The sequence below is a fragment of the Pogona vitticeps genome, chromosome 4, assembly GCF_051106095.1.
Source record: "Pogona vitticeps strain Pit_001003342236 chromosome 4, PviZW2.1, whole genome shotgun sequence".
NCBI classification, from domain to species: Eukaryota; Metazoa; Chordata; class Lepidosauria; order Squamata; family Agamidae; genus Pogona; species Pogona vitticeps.
In genome coordinates this window covers 119613206-119634740 of record NC_135786.1, presented here as the reverse complement: position 1 = coordinate 119634740, position 21535 = coordinate 119613206, and the positions used below count along the sequence as shown (strand labels likewise).

General features: G+C 45.2%; 1 protein-coding gene across 2 annotated transcripts in view; it reads left to right on the top strand.

The window, feature by feature from the left end:
• The first annotated feature begins 4277 nt into the window (after window positions 1–4277).
• The window catches only part of BRINP2 (BMP/retinoic acid inducible neural specific 2), a 195682-nt gene continuing 178424 nt past the window's right edge, over window positions 4278–21535 (top strand). For both annotated transcript variants that reach the window (XM_020815123.3, XM_072998200.2), the window contains exon 1: window positions 4278–4622. The gene's annotated coding sequence lies outside the window, so the exon portion shown is untranslated. The remainder of the gene's footprint in view (window positions 4623–21535) is intronic.

The window sequence follows — 21535 nt, the reverse complement described above, 5'->3', positions numbered from 1 at the left end:
TCTTCAGTGATACTATATTTGTCATCAATGCCTCTAAATAAAAATTGCTAATTGAGCTGTATCTGTAGCATCTGTACTTTCGTCTATCGCCATAGCATAACTACTCTTCACAACTTTTTCGATGGATTTTCCTGTATCTTCAATTCACCTGGCTACAGTCTGGTGAGACAAACTGATTTTTGAAAAGTCCCCTTTTTTATCCAGGCAAATTATATCAGCCACGGTTTCCATGCATTCCTTAATAAACTCACCATCGCAATATGGTTTTGATTTTTTGGCTATCAGGTTTGCAACCACATAACTGGCTTTGACAATAGAATCTGATTGAATCAATACTTTTTAAAAATAATTTTGTTGAGATGATTTTTTTTTTCAGTTCAGCGATTTTGTCTTTACGACACATTCCTTCATACACAGCAAATTTCTCAGCATGTCTTGTCATGTAATGCCTTTTCAAATTGTAGTCTTTGGAAACTGGTGCTATTTCTTTGCAAATTAAGCAGATTGCCTTACTATTGGACTCAACAAAAAAGTATTCATCTGTCCACTTTTCTTGGAACACTCTTCCTTCATCTATAATTTTTCTTTTTTTGTGTTTGTTTTTATTTTTTGACATTTCAGAAGCCATGCTAGAATGTAAAAAAAAGGGATTGTAGAAAGCTTGGTTTAATAATGTGATTACTGCATTGTACAACAACCAGAAGATGACATGACTGTAAAGTAAAACAGCTCCCCCCCAGCCAGGTTCCTTGGCCAGGGGTTATTTTTAAAACCTGGATGACCCATCCTGGATTATTTAAGATCCCTTATTAACTCACACAAAACTCTGGGAGGTTAGAACACGCTGAGTTGTGCCAAAATGCAGCAACCAACCCAGAATAAAAGAAACCCTTTCTTTCATTTGCTTTCTTGCAGTGTCAGGCCCCCTCCATGAGAAAAATAATTTATAATATACATATATATTATATATATTGAAATCTTATTCTCTTTGGGGGAGGGTAGCAAAACCAAGGTCAAACAAAACCCTGCAGCACATAGCAGATTTTTGCATTGCATTCCCCTAAAATATGGGGGTGGGGGTGGAAGACATTTTCCAAATTGAAAACTGGCCCTAGATTATCGTGGTGTGTGTGGAATGACAGTGCAATTAAGCAACCTGGGAAACAAAGCTGGGCATGGATCCCAGACAGCATCCAGCCACATCCATAGGTCCGATCCAGAACCCAGCTACACCGGAACACGTTGATCGCTCTACTAAACTCGCTGCCCCCCTGGCTTAAGCTCCTCCGGAATCACGCTGCACAGCCCACAAGCGCTTCGCTGCCCCCTCCTCCTCCTCCACAACGGCACAACCCCAATCAATCCCACCTGTGCAACTTGGGATGGGGGGGACAATTCACGCACGGGGGTTGGAAAGGAGGGAGGCAAACTGGCTTGCACATTTTTAAAACAGCGCCCTTCGCCATCCAAGCCAGCGAGAAGGAAACAAATGAACGGGGTGGGGGGGGAGGCCAAGGTTTTGCAAACACCTTCTATGGGGCTTCTGCAGCCCCATGCCCAAGGCCTCTCAACCCTGGACCCTGCCCTGTTTTGGAAAGAAGTCAAACCTTTCCCTCCCCCTCCCGCAAAAGGAATAAGCAAGGTGCATGCGTGCATGCATGGGGGGGCAGCCCTAGCCATCCTCCGCAACCCCACTCCAAGCGTGCTTACTGGCAACTGCAATCTCAGACAGCAGAGGCTGCCAGCTTCGACTCTGGCAGCTTTATGCGGCCGAGGGTGGGTCCACCTATTGACGGGGATGGCGCAATGCAGTCACGCAGCCCTCCTCTCCCGCTCCTTCCTTCCATCTCCCCCCCTACCGTTGCCATGTGCCCCGGCCACATTCCAGCCGCAAGCGCCGGCAGTGTAACTTGAAACTTTGGAATTCCTTTAAAAATAAAAAATTGCACTGGGCTGCATTACGAGCCGACGTAGGCCGCATGCGGCCCGTGGGCCGCAGGTTAATTAAGCCTGCTCTAGCAGGACACCCACTTCTTCACCACCGAGTTCTGGCTAAAAGGTACTCACAACTCCAGAAAATCCACTTTTAAACTTTGGCTTTACTGGATTATTTCACATCCCGCTGCTGGACACCAATTGTGGCATTCGCCCTTATGGCCTCTGCTTGTCTTTCCCTCACAAAGGCTCACATCATGTTTTCCTCTCGCTGCCACCAGTGGATTACCTCAATCCACAATATAAATGACGTTTGTATGAACACTTGACTTGTGAACAGAAACAGAACTTATTTATTGAAGTCAAGCAGACTGAATAATAACAGATGGTTTCTCAGATAAACATTATATCTTCAACAGTTCTCTTTTCTCCTGCTATATCATTGCCACCTTCTCTACCTATTTTCCTAACCAGCTCTATCTCTCAGTATCTGTTCCCTCTCTCTCTGACTAACTAGCCCTATCTGACTCCTCCTTCTCCCACCAAGCCTCATGTAGCTGCTGACTCCACCTCTCCAGTCCTCTCATAGGTTCATGCAAATCAGCTCATGAATATGAATGGCATGAGTGACATGGGCAATCATCACAATAATATTCCCGAATGTGAGAAAGACACTCCTGTTCATCAGGATTACTTGAATTAACAAAGTTGTCTAGTCGATTTCCAGCATTCCTCCTCTGGTCTAACACAAGCAGCTTTACACCTCAGAATGACATCTGCTCTACCCTGATATGGTTTCAGGCTGTTGACATGATAAATGATAGGTTTTTCCTCAAAACCAGGCATCTGAACAAGATAATTCAGAGTTCCAAATCTCTGCAAAATTTTACCTGGGCCTTCCCAGGAGATCTCTAGCTTGTTAAGTCTGAGGGGCTTCAAGGCAAGAACAGTCTCCCAACTCAGACTCTCTGTGCCCTCCCATCTGGCATATGTCATAAGAAAAAACAAAGTATCTCACAGAGCTCTTCATTTTTGGCCAGTAAAACTATCTAGTGACTTTCTGCAAAGTCTTTTTGGTTCTCAGGTGTCCTGAAAATGGATAGTTATGTACCAATTCCAGTACCTTGTGCATGTATTGCTGAGGCACTATGAGTTGACTAAAATGCTCTAAAATCAACTCTAAAACTTTGGGCAAACTGGTGGTACAGTAGACCATTCAGGTCTCAGAAAAAATTTACAGGCTTGGTCTGACTCAGCACCTGAGGCTGGTCAGCTTGCAACCGCAGGGCTGTTAAAGAAGGGTCATTTTCTAGCTGTTTTTTGAACTCACTGTAACTAGCCATTTCAGACATAAACTCCTCTTCTGGGCTAACAAATTTTGTGGGAGCTGTTTCTGGTTTCTCTGGCAATAGAAGTTGCTCTTCAGCTGGCAAAACCAGTCTGCCAAGTGGGGTTTGCTCTGCCCGGGGGGAATTTGGACTGCCAGCTGCTCTGCTGTTGGGTTTCCTCAAAGGAAGAATCAGTCATTAAGACATTTAATGTCTCTTTCAAAACTGTTTTTGCATCGCCCCCCAGTCATGAAGCAAATGGGTGTCCCTTAAAGGGACATTTGTCACAATGGCTTGAGAACACAGATCCTTGCGAAAAGATGCGTAAAAGTTCTCCCAGATGCACCAGGCAATGAGAATCAGCCAAGCCTTGTCTGCCAGCCACGGCCAAAGGAAACCCACGGTTCACCCTCCCCTCCCCGACTCCCCGTACGCCCGTCCTGTTCCCGGCTCCCTGGCCAATCACGTACTCGTAGGGAGTATGAGCAAAGACCCCATTGGCTGAGAGATCTGCATGCATAAAATAGAGGCGATGGCTAGGGAGGGAGGCAAGGGGCTTTGTTATCTTGAAGGCACTTTCGGTGAGCGGCGCAGCGCACAGGTGGCGGTTGTTGTCGTTAGGAGCCAGCGCGCAGCTGAGGCGCGGCAGGACACGACAGCTGTGTGGCTCCCGGAACAAGCGTGACATAAGACCATCGAGGCTCTCTACCTGGCGATCACTGGGCATTCACCTTAGAGAGAAAGACCAAGGAGCGCGGCTTGTCTCTTGTGGGCTAGGGGGAGACCACGCGCCCCCAAGGTGGGCACTTTTTCAACTAGGGTCCTTTTCCGTGCTTTGCCAACCCTGCTGGCCACTTCTAGAGAAAGAAGGCAATGGGGAGGGCAAGAGCGAGAAGGTGCTGCTTTTCCTAGTCCTCCAACACCACTCCCCACCTACTCCTCTCCACAAAAGACCGCGGGATTGTTTCCCCCTCCACCCGACGGTCTCCGCTTTGCCCTCACGGAAGCTCGACAGGCACCCCGCCGGTGAGGATGGTAATAGGCAGCGGGCTTCCCGCGAAGCAGCCGCGGGCGGGCTGGAACTTGCTCAGGCAAGGACCCAAGGTGACATCGGTCCAGGGACACCATTTATACCCACATCCTTCGCACGGAACTTCTCGAGTGTGAAGGCCTTGAGGAGAGCTGAGGGCACAGGGACGGACAGCATCCAGGTGGCCCGAGAAAGAGAACTCAGCGACTGCCCGCGCGCCCGCCTTCTCCTCTGGATTGCTAGGTGGAGTTGCCCCTGGCGGGCCGCTCTCTTCACCCCCACTTTTTGGCGCCTGCGGTTGTATTGCCAGGCCAGGAGCATTGCGCGGGGTAAGTCTCCAAAGTTCTCGTTGACTCGCCTTGGCGGCGCCGTCGCCTCCTCTCCGTGGGTGGGGAGAGGGTTAAGGCGGCGGGCAGAGCCGGGCAAGGGAGGGCGTAGCAGTGGCTGAATTTAGAGGCGACGCCTAGTGCCTGCCCGCCCGCCTGTTTGTCTTTCTGTTTGTCTTATCTCCACATGTGGGATGGAGAAGCCTCATGGGCAGGTCTTGACGGATTGCACCCTAAAGCTGAGAAGAACCAGCAGGGTTCTCCTATAGCAACGCCTACCAGGCCTGGAGCCTTTCAAGGCAGGCTGCTGATCCCGCTCTAGTGGGAAGTGGGCCGCAGCTGGCGTATGTGTTTGTGTATGGTGACGGCGGCCATTGTTGCCGGTGGACTGATTCTGCCGTTAGTTGCTGCAATAGAGAAAACAGCGGGTCCTTCCCAATTGGTTTCCGTATCTACCGTGGCTGTTCGGCATTTTGGGGCGTAAGGGTGAAGGAGGCGAGCCAGACTCCAGTCGAAAGGAATATTCTGGGGAGTTGGGGGGCGGGCGGGTGTGACTCCGTCTTTTAAATACCGGAGCCCTCAGTTCTAAAAATGATTCTGCTTGCCAAGAGGTGGCGAAGGAGGCTTGACCCCTAGATATGATGGTTCATCTCCAAAACATACATGCTTAAAGTGCTTGTGAGCTTATGCAGAGTGAATTTCCATCACTTGACAAAATAACTATAGTCCCTGCCTTCCCACCTGGGATGACAAACTCTGCCCAAGGTGGGAGTTCCAGGGGATCTTGAACATGGCTGTTTTAAGAATTCTGTTTGTCCCCCTAAAACTCCCCTGAAGAACCTGATGAGAGTTTGGGTGAATCTGGGTTTCCAGATAGGAGCTGAGAGATGGGATTGATTATAATTTCTTTTCCTGAGTGTGTGAGGGCACTGTAATCTAAGATATGTGTTCTGTATTTTGCAAGCTGCAAACGGCCTCCAAAACCCCTGACCATATTGTATAATAGGCAATTGCTCCCCTTTTCAACTCAGAAGATAGTAAGCCTGAAAATGCTTCTGCTTGACTACACCCTGTGGATCTGCTCAAATCTCTGCTTTCACTTGCAAGAACAACCTGCTGTTCTCATATTCAGCCCTCCGTGTGACCAAAGATGTACCATAGTAAAACACAGCATGTTTAGAAATATAACAGTTCCTTAAATCCTTTCCTTTGCCGTGCCATCCTGCTGGGGGAGAATTCTGGATTAGTTTCTCTGTGCTCCAAGTATAATGAGAGCTGTCTGACAGTGATAGATATTGGAGTAATAAGAATACCATTCTATGGAACAGCTCTGGGCATAGACACTTTTGAAATGAATGTATTTTATAGCCTGTATGAGATGTATATCCAACATGGGAGCTTATCTACGCAATAGCCCTCTATGACAGTGGGGAAAGAATAAAGAACCATCACAGTTAGATTTTAAACTTCTGAAAATATTAATATTTGTGGAATCAACTGTCTTGCTTTAATTTAAAAAAAGACACAAAATATCAGCATTGAAGTGTGATCATGGTCTTTGTAAGTTAGAGGGAAATGAATATTTTGAGTTTACAGTATTTGGTGATTTATAGGGCATGCTGTTGAACTCCACTTGTGGCTTTCTTATTTGGCTTTCCCAATACAAGAAATAGAACCTTATTTGATTTAATGTAGGGATCATTTCATATTTCATACAGGCAAAGCCCAATTGGAAAATGCAGCCCATGGTATCTTATTGATGACAACATGTGCATCATATGTGTCCTCAATATGCATGTAAAGTATATGTGCTATATGATATGCAAACACATTTTAGATGCACATTAAGGCCACACTGCCCTGGCTGCCCATCCGATTCCGCATCGGCTTCAAAGTGTTGATGCTTACGTATAAAGCCCTAAACGGCTAAGGGCCTCAATTCTTGGCGGAACACCTACTCCCACCGAGATCTACCCGTGTCACTCATGCGAGCCAGGAGGTGAGGCTGAGGGGCCTAACGCCGAGGGAGGCCCGGAAGGAAAAGACAAGAAATCGGGCCTTCTCGGCGGTGGCCCCTCGCCTCTGGAACAAGTTACCTCCTGAGATTCGCGTGGCCCCCTCGCTGGGTATCTTTAAGAATCAATTAAAAACATGGCTGTTTCAGCAGGCCTTCCCATCAGATAATCCCTGACACCCCCCTGACGCCCTTTTCTCCCTCTCTTATTGTTCCTCTCACTTTGTGTAATGGTTTTCTATTTAATAATTGTTTTATGTATCAATTTTATTGTATTATTAATGTTGTTAGCCGCCTAGAGTGGTCCTGATCCGTACAGATAGGCGGGATATAAATAAAATAAATAAATAAATAAAATCTCAGCTTGACATCTAAAAATGCAGTATATAAAATGTCCTGAAACTTACACATTTTCCAGCAAAACTATAGTCTGCTGTTGCCTTAATTGGAATGGGGACCAGCATCCTTCCTTCCATTCTTGTGATGAATGTGAAAGGAGAATAAAATACACATAATGACATATGTTTAGCCAGCTCCAAGACTGCAATTAATTTATTAAAGCATAGTGAAACATCAAGTCCTTACAACGGTGTGCATCTTCTTATTAAAAATATCCCGTGTTATACCAGGCAGAGGACAAGCAGTCTAAACACTGACCAAGCCAGAATTTCCAGAAGGAAGAGCTCTGCCACCGTGCAGGTGAGAAAAGCAGGGAAGCTGGTGGTGAGATGATATCAGAAAGAACTTTCAGCTGCCTGTGTTTTTGACTATCTGAAAGCACATGAGTGTGCAAGGCTTCTCTTCTTTCTTCCTGGAAACATTTCTGAACATTTGTGAGTCCCTTGGCTGGCAGATATTCAATAGGTGTTGCTTTCTCAAAATAAAGATGAAATGACAGGGGAAAGATTCAGAGGGTGAATTTCTGTGAAATTCTACCTCTAAAGGTAGAGGAGTCCCTGCTGGGTGTAGTGTGGTGGAGAAGCAGTTGGATATGAAAAATGTAGATTTGAATAGATTCTGGCAGTGTGGGGAGAATATAAGAGCAGTACTGTGGACAGATTAGGGATATGCAGTGACAGATACCATATGGATCTGAACCTTCAGTAGTAATGGGAGGTGTAGGCTGATAACCCTGATGCTAATCTTAGTTCTAGGTATTGAAGCCTTCTGAATAACATTAGGACTTGTATAGCAAAGGCAATGAGTGTTTTGGAAATGGAAGATTTCAGTTCTCTTACTGCTATTGGCAGGAATAAATGTAGTGTCTTTGAGTGTCTGTCTGTCTTTTTCTAATTGCTTATCTAACTGTTTTGCAGGACTTTTGTGGACAATTGATGTAATATTTGGAATATCCTTTTGCATTAAAATTAAGCATTGTTTATGTTTGTTTGGTTGAACAAAGTTACCCCTCTCTTGTTTTCCTCTTTTGATTAAGTAAGAGACAATTATGAATTTTCTTGGTGTTTCAGGGCAGTGTGACATACAACAGTAGAGCTAACTTGTTTTACATATAATTTCCTGGTACACTGTTGAATCCATTTTTGTGTACAAAAGCATCAGTTTGTCCAAGGGTAATTTCTTCAAATTATGCAGACCTGGCCAATGTAATTTTGGGTTCTGCCTGTCATTTACACATGTTGCATTTTCCATAATCACCCATCAATAAACTAAGCTGTTTATAATTTTGATTCAGGCCTATGCTGAAAACTGCTTGTTGATTCAGCAGTTGGGACAAATATTCCAAAGAGACAGACTGGAACATGAAGTTAGATAGGATTGGGCTACTTGTCTGGCACTAAGGATCACAGCAGAAATGCCATGATCATGAGCTGAGAAACCTAGATTTAAAGGCAGGCAGACAGACCGAAGCACCCACTCATCCATACTTAGCTGGCATTCTCAGAATTATTACAAGAATATACAAATTGCACAAACATGCCTGTGGTCATAGCTTTAGAAATATAGTAGTACCTCAGTTTACAAAATTAATGCATTCTACGGGACGTTACGTAAAGCAAAAAATTCATAAACCAAAATGCGGATTGCCATAGGAATGGGGGCAGTGCTACAAGCCTCCACGCACAATGCATCCTGGGGAAACTTTCTTCGTTCTCAAAAAGCAAGCAAGCAAGCAAACAAAAACAAACAAAAAAGAAAAAAAACATAAACTGAAGCATTATTTTCCATGGATTTTGCTTTGTAAACTGACAATTATGTTAATCGACGCATTGATTTTTGCAGTCAACAAAAGTTGACTTTTGCAGTTCTGCATGTCTCAACTGACACCCTATTTGTAAAGAAGCGGCAGATTTCTCTCCTGCCATTCACCTAATGGAGGAAGCCTTCTGAAACTTCTGAAGCCAAAAAGGCAGTGAGAAAGCGCGGGAAGTTCGAACTTCCCGCACTTTCTCCCTGCCTTTTTGGCTTCAGAGGTTTCAGAAGGCTTCCTCCGATGTCGGAGGAAGCTTTTTGAAAGCTCCAAAGGCAGGGAGGAAGGGCAGGAAATTCAAATTTCTCACCCTTTCTCCCTGCCTTTTAGGTTCGTAACCCGATCTGCGTTCGCAAGTAGGCTTTACTACTTGCGATGAGATCGGGTTCGTAACCCGAAATGTTCGTAACTAGGGCCGTTCATAAGTCGAGGGCCCACTGTAAAGATAAAATCAAGATAAACTTATTTGCAGATTACATGTTATTAACAATTGAAGATTAGAGATGGGGTATTCATATTTACATATAAGAACACAAATATCCGAGCGTAGCTGGAGTTAAGGAGGATCCGGCCCCTGGGGCTGGACTGTGCACTCATAAATCTGGTGGTGGCCCCGTTCATCCTTCCATTTGCTCCTGAGTGCAGTTCTAGCCACTCCTGGCAGAGGGAGGGAGGATGCGTCTCCCTGCAAGGCTGCTGAATGGCTAGCTGAGCATTGCTCTAGAGTGATTGGGAGGAAGAGAGGGACTGCCACTGGTGGATGTGTGAGTGGAGTGTCCAGGCCCAGGGGCCAGACCTTCATTAACTCCAGCTGCATGGGACTGTTCATATTCGTATATAAATGTGAATACCCACATCCCTATTGAAGATCCAATGAATTCTATTGAAAAGATTAAATGGCATTTATACTTGTAAGCTTTTGAAGAAGTAACAGGACTAAGGGTAAACTGGAATAAATCAGAATTTATGTTAGCAAATTAGGATAATGAAGAAAGGAGTAAATTGAAAAAGAAATTTGAGGGTAAGTTAAAAATAGTATTAGATATTTAGGGATAAATATTACTTGAAACTGTTGAAATGAATTTGGAAAAACTGAAAAAGCAAATTAAGGAACAAATTAAAGAATTTCAAAGGTTGAAGAATTGCAGCAGTAAAAAATGAAGATAATCCGTAAATTTAATTTTGTATTTTAGATGTTACCAATCAAGATAGCAGTATTTCCTTCTTAAAATTGATGCTCTGAAGGCAAAGGAAGCTACTTTTTCTGTTATATGTGATACCCCTAACAAAAAAATTATCAGATAAGCACCTGGCCTGTTAGTTACAATGCCTGTCTCTCTGAACAGATTTGCCCTTAGGTCTTTGTATATGGGGCAATTAATTAAGTAGTGAATTAGATCTTCTGCTTCCATGGTGCCACATGGGCAAGTTCTCTCATCCCAGCGAATTTGATGGTATCATCCTTCAGCCACTGCCGAGACCATAGATTGACATCTTAAAGCTGTTAGAGCATTTCTCCGTTTGGAGTTTATGTTGCTAAGATATTGCGGGTATGGTGTTTGGATGGGTAGCTTTGTGTACCAAGGGGCATTTTTTGATGAGCAGATGGAAATACAGTCAGCTCTCAGGTCTTGTTTTAAGATATGGATCCTCAATTAGCGTGCTGCCTCTTCAAAATTTAAAGAGTTCAAAAGAACCCGTGAAAGACCATATGTGTTAATAATTTGGATAAGTATTGAGAGTTTCTTAGTGCCTAGCATAGGGAATACATAATTGTCATTGTTGCTTAAGTCAGTTATTAGTGAGTTAACGTAAAAGTTAAACAATACTGGTGCTAACAGACATCCTTTGATGTACACCACTTGTAGTTGGTATTGGATTAGATAGTGAACCAGATTGATCCAATCTGACTTGGATCTTACATTCGGAATGAAGCTCTCGTTTTAACATTACCAGTCTTGTTAGGGGATCGAGTTTTTGCTTAGTTTATTCCAAAGACGTTCCCTGCTAACAGAGTCAAAAGCTGCCGAGAAATTGATAGAAATTGCATATAAACGTCTATGTTTCAGTTTGACATACTTATACACCAAGTGGGATAAAACAAAACAGTGGTCCACTGTCAAGTGATTGCATCAGAAGCCTGCTTGTTCTTCTGCTATTATCTTGTTAGACTCAAGCCAGTAATTTAACTTTTTAAGCAGATAGTTACTATTGATTTTTGATGAGATGTCCAGCAGACTAAGGGGGCAATAGTTGAGTGGGTCTCGACCTACAGAATTAATCCGTATTGGAACGGAGTTCATAGCAGACTAAGGGGGCAATAGTTGAGTGGGTCTCGACCTACAGAATTAATCCGTATTGGAACGGAGTTCATAGGTCGAAAAGTCTGTAGGTCGAAAATGCATTCCCCATAGGAATCCATTGAAAACCAATTAATCCTTACACCACCCAAGATACACCCCCCCACACACATAAAATTTAAAATAATTTTTTAAAAAACCACCTTACCTCTTTGTAGTCTTCAAGGGGTTCCCCACCGCCACCATCGCTGCTGTTGGAGGACTCCGAGGGCTTCGGCGGAGCTGCCGGAGGCCTCTCGGAGCTCCCCCGCCACAGCCATCGACGCTGCCGGAGGACTCTGAGGGCTTCGGCGCCACTGCTAGACGCCTCTTGGAGGTTCCCCCTGCCACCGATAGTGCTTTGGAGGCACTATCGGCAGTGGGGGGGACATCCAAGAGGCCTCCCATGGTAGCGGGGAAGGCCTTCGGAGATTCCCATGCCGCCGCTGCTGGGAGCCGAGCCATGCCGGGCAACCCCAGTCATGCTCAGACTCCCAGGAGTCCGAGCATGGCTGGGGTTGCCTGGCACGGCGTAGCTCCCAGCGGCGGTGGCGGCAGCAGGGTGGGGGGCCTCCGGATGTCTTTCATTGCTTCTCTGCCTGGAAGGCATCCAGAGGTCTCCGCTGCCACTGCCACCGCTGGAGCCAAGCGGCACCGGGCTATCCCAGCCATACTTGGATTCCCAGGAGTCCAAGCATGGCTGGGGTTGCCCGGCGCCGCGTGGCTTCCAGCGGCGGGGGACCTCCAGATGCCTTCCAGGCAGAGAAGCAATGGAAGGCATCTGGATGCCCCCTCACCCTGCTGACGCCGCTACTGGGAGCCTTCGGAGCTCTCAGAGGGCTTCCTCTAATGTCAGGGGGAAAGCCCTTTGAGACCTCCAAAGGCAAACAGGCAGGGAGAAAGGGCTGGAAATTCCCTGCCTTTTTGCCTTCGGAGCTTTCCACCTGACATCGGAGGAAGCCGTTTGGGAGCTCCGAAGGCTCCCAGTGGTCCGTAGGTTGATTCTTCAGCTGCAGGTCTAAGTTAAATTTTGCAGCCGGAGAAGTCCGTAGGTCGAAAATTACGTAAGTGGAGCCGACTGTAAGTCGAGAGTCCACTGTATGGGAACCAATATGCTGATGTTCCACAGTGGTGGAAAATGCCCACTCCTGTTGATTTTAGTAAATAGGGCTGCAAGGATAGAGGCCCACCAATTTGGTGTTGCCTTATAAACTTCTCCAACTATTCTATACTCCCCAGGTACCTTCCCATTCTTTAGGGTAGCTGTTAATCAGAATGTGATTTATATGTATTGTAATGAAAATAAAAGAGCAAAGACAAACAAAAAATTATGGTGTTTTCCTCAAAAGAATTTTAAATTATATTATATAGATAATCTATTGAGATATATACCAGAAATTATTGTAAACAGTAAGGGGATAATACGGAGTGATGTTGAAATTCAATGACTTTGGGGCCCAGATCATTTTTTCTTCCATCCTACCAGTGCTCGGAAGAGGAATCGAAAGAGAAAGGAAGATCCTCGGGGTGAATGACTGGCTATGAAGGTGGTGTCAACGAGAGGGATTTGGTTTTTGGGACCATGAGCAAAGCTTCCTGGAAGAAGGACTGCTAGCAAGAGATGGCTTGCATCTAACAAGGACTGGGAAGAATGTGTTTGCCCGCGGTATGAAGAACTTCATCAGGAGGGCTTTAAACTGAATTGAAAGGGGGAGGGAGACGCAAGCATAGAGTTAAGGGTTGGTGAAGCCTTAAGCACAATAAGAGGAATGAGCCAAACAGATGTAAATGGCAACAATGATAACATTAACAATGTGGTCATATTGACCAGATAGGCGGGATATAAACAGAATAAATAAACAAACAAACAAACAAACAAACAACACAATAATAATCATAATAATAATCATAATATTCATAAAAATGTACAAAGACAAACAGATCACAAATCACACACCCTCCGGTGTCTGTATACAAATGCCAGGAGTATGGGAAACAAACAAGAACAGGAAATTTTAATTCAGAAGCATAAGTATGACTTGATAGGAATAACTGAAACTTGGTGGGATGACTCCCATGAGTGGAATACAGCAATTCAGGAATATAAACTGATAAAAAAGAACAGAGAGGTGGAGTTGCAGTATATGTCAAAAATACACATTCCTGCACAGAAATACAGGAGGAGGAGAGTGGCTGTCCCATCGAGAGCATCTGGATCAATCTTGTTGGGGCAAAAACTAAAATGAACTTGGTAGTTGGAGTCCACTATCAACTGCCCAATCAAAAAGAGGAAGCAGATGAAATTTTTGAAAAACAAATTGCAGGGTTTTCACAATGTAGTAGTGATGGGAGATTTCAAGGATCCAGATATATGTTGGGAAGCAAATTCTGCCGAGTATGGCCCTTCCAAGAAATTCCTGGCTTGCGTGGCTGATAATTTTCTCGTACAAAAAGCGGAGAAAGAAACTAGAGGATTTGCTATCCTTGACTTGATCCTGACCAACAGAGATGACTTGGTGGGGCAAGTGACAGTAAGGGGAACCATAGGCGAGAGTGACCATGGCCTTCTAGGATTCTTGATTTCAAAGGAAACGAAAACAGAGTGTAGGCGCACACTTCTGCTGGATTTTTAAAAGAGCCAATTTTAATAATCTCAGAAGAAGGATAAGTAAAGTCAGGAGGAGGAGCTTCGTCGTGGTGAAACTAGCAGCTCTTGGGAATAGCTCCTGAGAGAAGCTAGGACCATTCGGCCTGGGATTCCCCTAGAAATGGGGGGATCGTAGGGGAGGTCAGGAGAGACCTTTCTGTAGCAGTTGTGTGAGCCGCAGAAGTTAGAAGATTGGGCAAGCAACTCGATTTTTCTTTCTTCTGAAAATTCACACGAGCACGGACCAAAGACGGGCGCCATTCTTGGCAACCAGCCACGACAGCTCCAGTGCCGAGTTAAGAGAATAAGAAGCACAGTGAAAATATATAACAACAAGTAAGTGAAAGCCCTTGTTCTATGAAAAACCCCATTAAAATGAAGAACAAGCGATTATGAAAATTTACGACCGAAAAGAGATAAGGAGCGGCGTATTCAGCATGCCAGCTTGTCTCCGAGCTGTTTCAAGGTCAAATCTATTTAAAGGAGCAGCAAGGCAGGAGTAGCTTGTGTTTTATTAAGGAAAGAACTCCCGGAGAATTAACACTGGGCAGGCTCTCAGAGAATAAAGCTTGCTATAAACTGCTCACTTTGGACCTTTTCTCCATCTGGATATATATTTCTCCATCTGGACATATATTCTTAGACTGTGTGGGACCCTGGTCTTTGTGGATAATACATCTCACGGGACTTTAATTGCTGAGTCGGCCCCCCTGTTTGGGGGAGGAGAGGAAAGCCCTTGGAAATAAAAGAAAAGGGAGGGAACAGTTTTGGAGCTATGAACTGAAACCCGTATGATCTGAACGGAATTGAGGACTCTGATGCACTCTGATAATACAGCCCTACGGAGTGAAGCTAATAATAATAAACTTTGAGGAGAGAGGGGAAACAGAGCCAGTCTGGAGGTTGGTGACGAGAGGATTGGAAGTGGACTATAAAATCTAGATAAGGATTGGTCTTGGATTCCAGAAACACCTGAGAGACTTATGTTCCAAACCTGATTTTTTTACCTGAGTTCGCCTGGTATTTTCTGTTAATACTGTAATAGTTAGTGTAATGTATTGGAGTAGGGATTGATTCATACATTGTGTGTGTTTGGGCAAGGGGGAGAGGGAGTTCCGAGCGAGGGATGGAAAACTGGAGATCAATGGTTAGAGTGGAAGGTTTCCTTCCAGAGGACAATGTTGAAAGGATTTCAGCAGATAGATTACCATCTTGATCAGATGCAAGATTTAATTAAAGGCTTTAAGGAAGAGAAAATAGCAGAGGCTAAATCACAGCCAAAAGAAATCCCAGAACAATGCATATTGAAGAAAATGCCAGACAATATAGAGGGGATGATGTGTCACCAAGTGAGAGATGTGGTTATAGCAGTTAGGATAATTGAGGTTAAAAATCGAACTATTGCTTTAAGTGTTGTTCCTCCTTTCAAAACACGGAAGAAAACAGAGTTAGAGAGACAAAAGAAACATGTGGAGAAAAAGGGAGAAGTGAACGCAATGACAGGCCTGTCGAGTGTATTTTTAAGACAAAAGGAGAGTGAAAGAGGAGACTCATTTTGCAATTGCTCTTGGTGTCCTGATGACGTTGGAATAACTTAGATTTAAGCTATGTTATAATCGTAAGCAGAAAGCTAAGGGAGTAAACAAATAGACAAATAGCTAAAAAGAAGTAGAAGAAAAATCAGAAAAATGAGCCTTTATTGGAGCATGAATAGATTATATGCGTGTATACTTAATATGAAAGGATTGAATGATTATATATTTGATGTTCTCTTATACTCAAACCTTTTTCCACCCCTTCTATTGCCCCTTACCGTTTTGTATCCCTTCCCTATTTTCAATAGTTTTGAAAATAAAATAAAATTTAAAAAAAAGAAGAAGAAGGATAAGTAAGGTCCCATGGCAGGAGATCCTAATAAGAAAAGGCATCCAAGAAGGGTGGGAACTTCTAACAGAAGAAATGCTAAAGGCACAACTGCAAACAATTCCAACAAGAAAAAAGGGGGAGGTGGCAAAAAGGGAGGACCTAAAAACAACAACAAAAAAAACTACACCTACAGGAAGTGGAAAGAAGGCCAGGCCACCAAGGAGACAAGTAGCAAGGAAATGCAGGGATGGCATTAGGAGGGCAAAAGATGAGGATGAGCTGTGTTTAGCTAGACACACTAAAAGCAATAAAAATAATTCTTCAGGTACATGAGTAGCAAAAGACAATCAAAAGACATAGTGGCACGGCTCCGCAATGGAGATGGAAAAATGATAACAGAGGATAAAGAAAAGGCAGAGGTGCTCAATTCCTATTTTAGTTCATTCTTTTCCCATAAAACAGACTATGAACTTCCAAACAAATTGCAAGTGGGGAGTGGGACAGGACTGCAGTCAACAAACAGTCAAGAAATACCTTACAACCTTGAACGAGTTCAAATCTTCAGGGCCGGATGAACTGCATCTGAGAGTGCTGAAGGAACTGATTGAAGAACTCTCAGAACCTCTATCCATTATTTTCTTGAAATCATGGGGGAGGTGCCAGAGGATTGGAGGAGGGCCAATGTTGTCTCTGTCTTTTAAAAGGCCAAAAAAGAGGAACCTGGGAACTACAGGCCGGTCAGCCTGACATCAATCCCAGGCAAAATTCTGGAACAGATCATAAAGTGGTTGTTGTGCAAGAAGCTAGAAAACAATGCAGTAATAACTAGAAGCCAACACAGATTTATCAAGAACAAATACTGCTAAGCTAATTTGATCTTGTTTTTTTAATCAGGTCACCTCCCTGATAGACAGAGGAAATGCTGCAGACGTAGTATATCTTGACTTCAACAAAGCTTTTGACAAAGTGCCCCATGATATCCAGATTAGCAAGCTAACTAGGTGTGGACTGGATAGATCAAGTGTCAGGTGGATACACAGTTGGCTACAGAATTATACTCAGAGGGTGAATGATTAATGGATCCTTCTCTAACTGGGAGGAAGTAACTGGTGGTGTAACCTAAGGCTCAGTCTTGGGCCCGGTTGTGGCGTGACCCTTATTATGTTAAATAAGTCATTCATTATTCATGTTTTATGCTGATGTGGTTGAGAGGTGGGGCCACTGGAGATGTTAAAAGGCAGAGCCAGGGAGGAGGAGTTAGTTCAGTGGAGTCAGAGTTGGAGAGGGGGAGGGAGAGGGAGAGAGGGAGTTAGTTTGGGGAATCTGAGGAGTGATTAGTCTGAGGAGTGAATGGTAACCTGTAAGATAATATAGAAAAATTTTATTGATGCTTGATGAACCTGAAGAAGATACTTATGAATTATTAAAGAAATATCTGTAATCAATAGACCTGTTTTACTCAAAAGACAGTGATGAATGCACCTTCGTCTTTCCTAAGCAAAGCATGTTGATTTAGTGAATCGTCTGGTGGCAGCGTGTAAAAAAGTGGTTTTTGGTTTGCCGTTGGGTCCTCTATGTTTCGAAGACAAACAGGGGCCACAAAGGGGCAAACGTCACACCGGTTCTCTTCAATATTTTTATTAAAGACTTGGATCAGGGATTGCTTGTCAGATTTGCAGATGATACCAAATTGGGCGGAATAGCTAATACCATAGAAGACAAAAACAAAATTCAAAGTGTTCTTGATAGGATGGAACCCTGGGTAGAAGCAACAGAATGAAATTCAGCAGGGATTAGTGCAAAGTACTGCACCTCGGAAAAAGAAACCAATAATGTCATTTCCGCTCGGAGGAATGACCAGCTAAGAGCTGAACCTCCGTATAGCCAGCATGGCAAAAAAAAAAGAAAGCTTTTAAAATGCATTTCTTCTTCTAGAAGACTGGTTCTTTTTGCATAAACATTTGAGGAGAAAGATAAGGAACATGTATATTTAATTAAACTCTCTAAGGTCTGTGTTGTTTTAAAACTGAAAACTACTTTTGGGTCCGATAAACTGCTGGATTTTTCCTACTGCCTTGCTCCTAATGAAAATTTATTTATTTATTAAATTTATACCCCGCCCCTCTAGACCATGTCTACTCGGGGCGGCTTACAGGATAAAATATATCAATATAAAATATATATAATCATAAAAAATACAATTACTATATTAGTTAAAAACAATTAATTTAAGAAAGGATTACCAAGATGGGGTAGGATAAGGAAAGAAGAAATTAAAAAAGGCTTAGCTGACTGGAGGGAAGGCCTGTCTAAATAGCCAAGTTTTTAACTGCCTTTTAAAAACACTCAGCGAGGGTGCCAGCCGAATTTCTGTTGGAAGGGTGTTCCACAGCCGAGGGGCCACCGCCGAGAAGGCCCGGTTTCTAGTTTTTTCCTTCCGAGCCTCTCTCGGCGTCAGAGCCCTCAGCCATCCCTGCTGGCTATGATGGGTGATCCGGGTAGATCTGGGTGGGAGAAGATGATCTGCCAAATATTGAGGTCCCAAACCGTTTAGGGCTTTATCATTAGCACTTTGAAGTCGACGCGGAAACGGATGGGCAACCAGTGCAAAGCAGCCAGAGTGGGGGAGATGTGTTGGTGTTTTCTCACCCCACTAAGTAGCCTGGCTGCCGCATTCTGGACCATCTGAAATTTCCGCATCAGCCTCAAAGGCAGCCCCACGTAGAGTGTGTTACAATGGTCTAATCTCAAGATTACGAGCGCATGTACTAGAGTAGTGAGGGCCCCCCCAATCAAGATATGGACGCAGCTGGGCAATCTGCCATAGATGAAAATAGGCGAGCGGACCACGGACGCCACCTGAGTTTCCATGGTAAGCGCCGGGTCCAGATGTACCCTCAAGCTGCGAACCTCATTCTTTGCGGCAAGGGTCGTCCCCCCGAAAGAAAGGGAGTTACCTATGCCGCTGACGGAAGGACCACCCACCTTCAAGACCTCCGTCTTGTCCGGGTTCAGCCTTAACCCATTCGACTGCATCCATTCCAGTACAGTCTCCAGGCAGCGCTGGAGGGACAGAATGGCATCCACTGAGGTAGATGAAAAGGAGATGTAGAGCTGCATGTCATCAGCATACTGGTGATACGAGGCTCCACACCCCCTGATGACCCCCCCCAGCGGCCTCATGTAGATGTTAAACAGCATTGGAGAGATGATCGACCCCTGTGGAACCCCGCAATTGAGGCTCCACGGGGTCGAAACCCTCTCTCCAAGCTGTACTCTCTGGGGCTGGTCCTCCACGAAGGAATGGAGCCAAGCAAGCGCTAGGCCACCTATTCCTAACTCAGAGAGCCTCCCCAGGAGGATACCGTGGTCAATGGTATCAAAGGCCGCTGAGATGTCAAGGAGGACCAACAAGGAGATATTGCCCCCATCAGCCTCCCTCAACAGGTCATCCATCAGTGCGACCAGTGCCGTTTCCGTACCATAGCGCGGCCTGAAGCCCGACTGGAATGGGTCCAGAGCATTGGTTTCGTCCAGAAGCGCCTGGAGCTGCTGCCACCACCCTCTCAACCACCTTGCTAAGGAAAGAAACGTTGGCGACGGGCCTATAGTTTCCAATGTCGCCGTTGCCAAGTTTGGTTTCTTCCTAATGGGCCTAATGAGTGTCTCCTTGAGAGCAAGGGGAACCTTGCCCTCCTGGAGAGACCCATTAATTATTGCAGTGGCCCATTCTGTTGTTACAGGCCTGGCTGCTTTGATTAGGGTCGAGAGAAGAGGTGGAAGCCCGACAGCGAACAAGCGCCTTGTCCACCAAATCTGGCGTCACAGGCTGAAAGGAATCGAGAACTACCAGGCAAGGCATCTCAGCTCGATCCTTTGTATTTAAAAAAGGAGAAAGATCACGGCAGATGGCCTCCACTTTAGATTTTAAAAAAGCTGCAAATTGGTCAGGTGAGATGCTAGCAGGAGGCCCTTCACGCAGACCAATTCCGGATAGATCGCGAACTATACGGAAGAGTTCCGCCTGCTGATTAGAAGCATCGCTTATCCGGTCAGCGATGTAAGATCTTCTAGCAGCCTTTACCTTAGCCAGGTAACGGTTGCGATCCTGACAGCAATTTTGTTGTAATCCGTCGGTTTCCTTCTCCATACGCACTCTAGCCATCTCCTTATTCGCTTCATTTCTTGTAGATCCTGGGTATACCAGGGTCCTGGCCGAGCTCTGCTCCTGAGAGGGCGTTTGGGTGCGATCGTGTCAACAGCCCTAGTAGCGGCAGAGAATCAGCCATCCACCAGAGCTTCGACAAGTGTGCCAGACAGTGCTGCTGGAATCCCTCTCATGGTATCCTGGAATCTCATAGGATCCAGTAGCCTTCGAGGGTGGACCAATAAAATAGGTCCCTGCTCCCTGCAGGGGGGGAGCTCCATTGCGAGGTTACATTCTATCAGGTGATCGTCTGACCATGACAAGGGGACTGACACGAGGTCAGTCACCATCAGACCACGCTCACTACACTCAGTGGAGAATACCAGCTCAAGCATATGGCCGCCCATGTGTGTGGGACTGTTAACATGTTGGGACAAGTTCAAGAAAGCCATGGTTTCCAAGAACTCAAGAGCTGGACGAGATACCTCCACCTTCGCATGGATGTTGAAGTCACCCAGGACCAGAAGTCTCGGGGACTCCAACAGTGCCGTGGAGACGAAGTCCGCCAGCTCCAGTAGGGAGGTGGCTGGATCGCGGGGAGCGCGGTAACCCAGCAAGATCCCAATACCGTCCCTGGCCCCAATTCGCACATGAAGGGCCTCCAAACCTGGCTTCACAACCGAGGAGCGCCTTGTAACCTCTAAAGATTTTCTATAAACAATGGCTACTCCCCCCCCGCCCCTCCAGTCTGCCCTGGTGCTGGACTGCATAGCCTGGAAGGCAGGAGAGGGTTAGAGGAACCCCTCCTTCCCCACCCATCCAGGTCTCAGTTATGCACGTCAGGTCTGCATCCTCCTCCAGAATAAGGTCTTGAATAAGCTGGGATTTGTTGGATACAGACCTGGTGTTCAACAGCACCAGGTTCAGAGTAGAGGGCCAGCTGGGCTGCCTACCTCGATTTTGGCAGTTGGTCACAGTGTCAGAACAGTGAACAGCCTTCAGACATCTGTTCACTGTTCTTCTAGCACGAGTAGGCACTGTGCCAGCGCCATATCTCCCTTTACCCGTAATCACACCAATGTTGGAGCCCTCGCTGGGGGGCAGGCCCTCCTCTCCATGTCAAATCAGAAAAAGAGAAAAGCAAGAGAACTTAAATAAACTAAATACAATAAGAAAATTAAACAAGTAATAGTTATATATTGTCTCCCTGCTTATTTAACTTATATGCAGAATACATCATGCGGAAGGCTGGACTGGAGGAATCCCAAGCCAGATTTAAGATTGCCGGAAGAAAAATCAACAACCTCCGATATGCAGGTGATACCACTCTGATGGCAGAAAGTGAGGAGGAATTAAAGAACCTTGTAATGAGGGTGAAAGAGGAGAGTGCAAAAAACGGTCTGAAACTCAACATCAAAAAAACTAAGATCATGGCCACTGGTCCCATCACCTCCTGGCAAATAGAAGGGGAAGATATGGAGGCAGTGTCAGATTTTATCTTCCTGGGCTCCATGATCACTGCAGATGGAGACAGCAGCCCCGAAATTAAAAAAAGCCTGCTTCTTGGGAGGAAAGCGATGACAAATCTTTGACAGCATCTTAAAAAGCAGAGACATCACCTTGCCAACGAAAGTCTGAATAGTCAAAGCTATGGTTTTTCCTGTCGTGATGTATGGAAGTGAGAGCTGGACCAT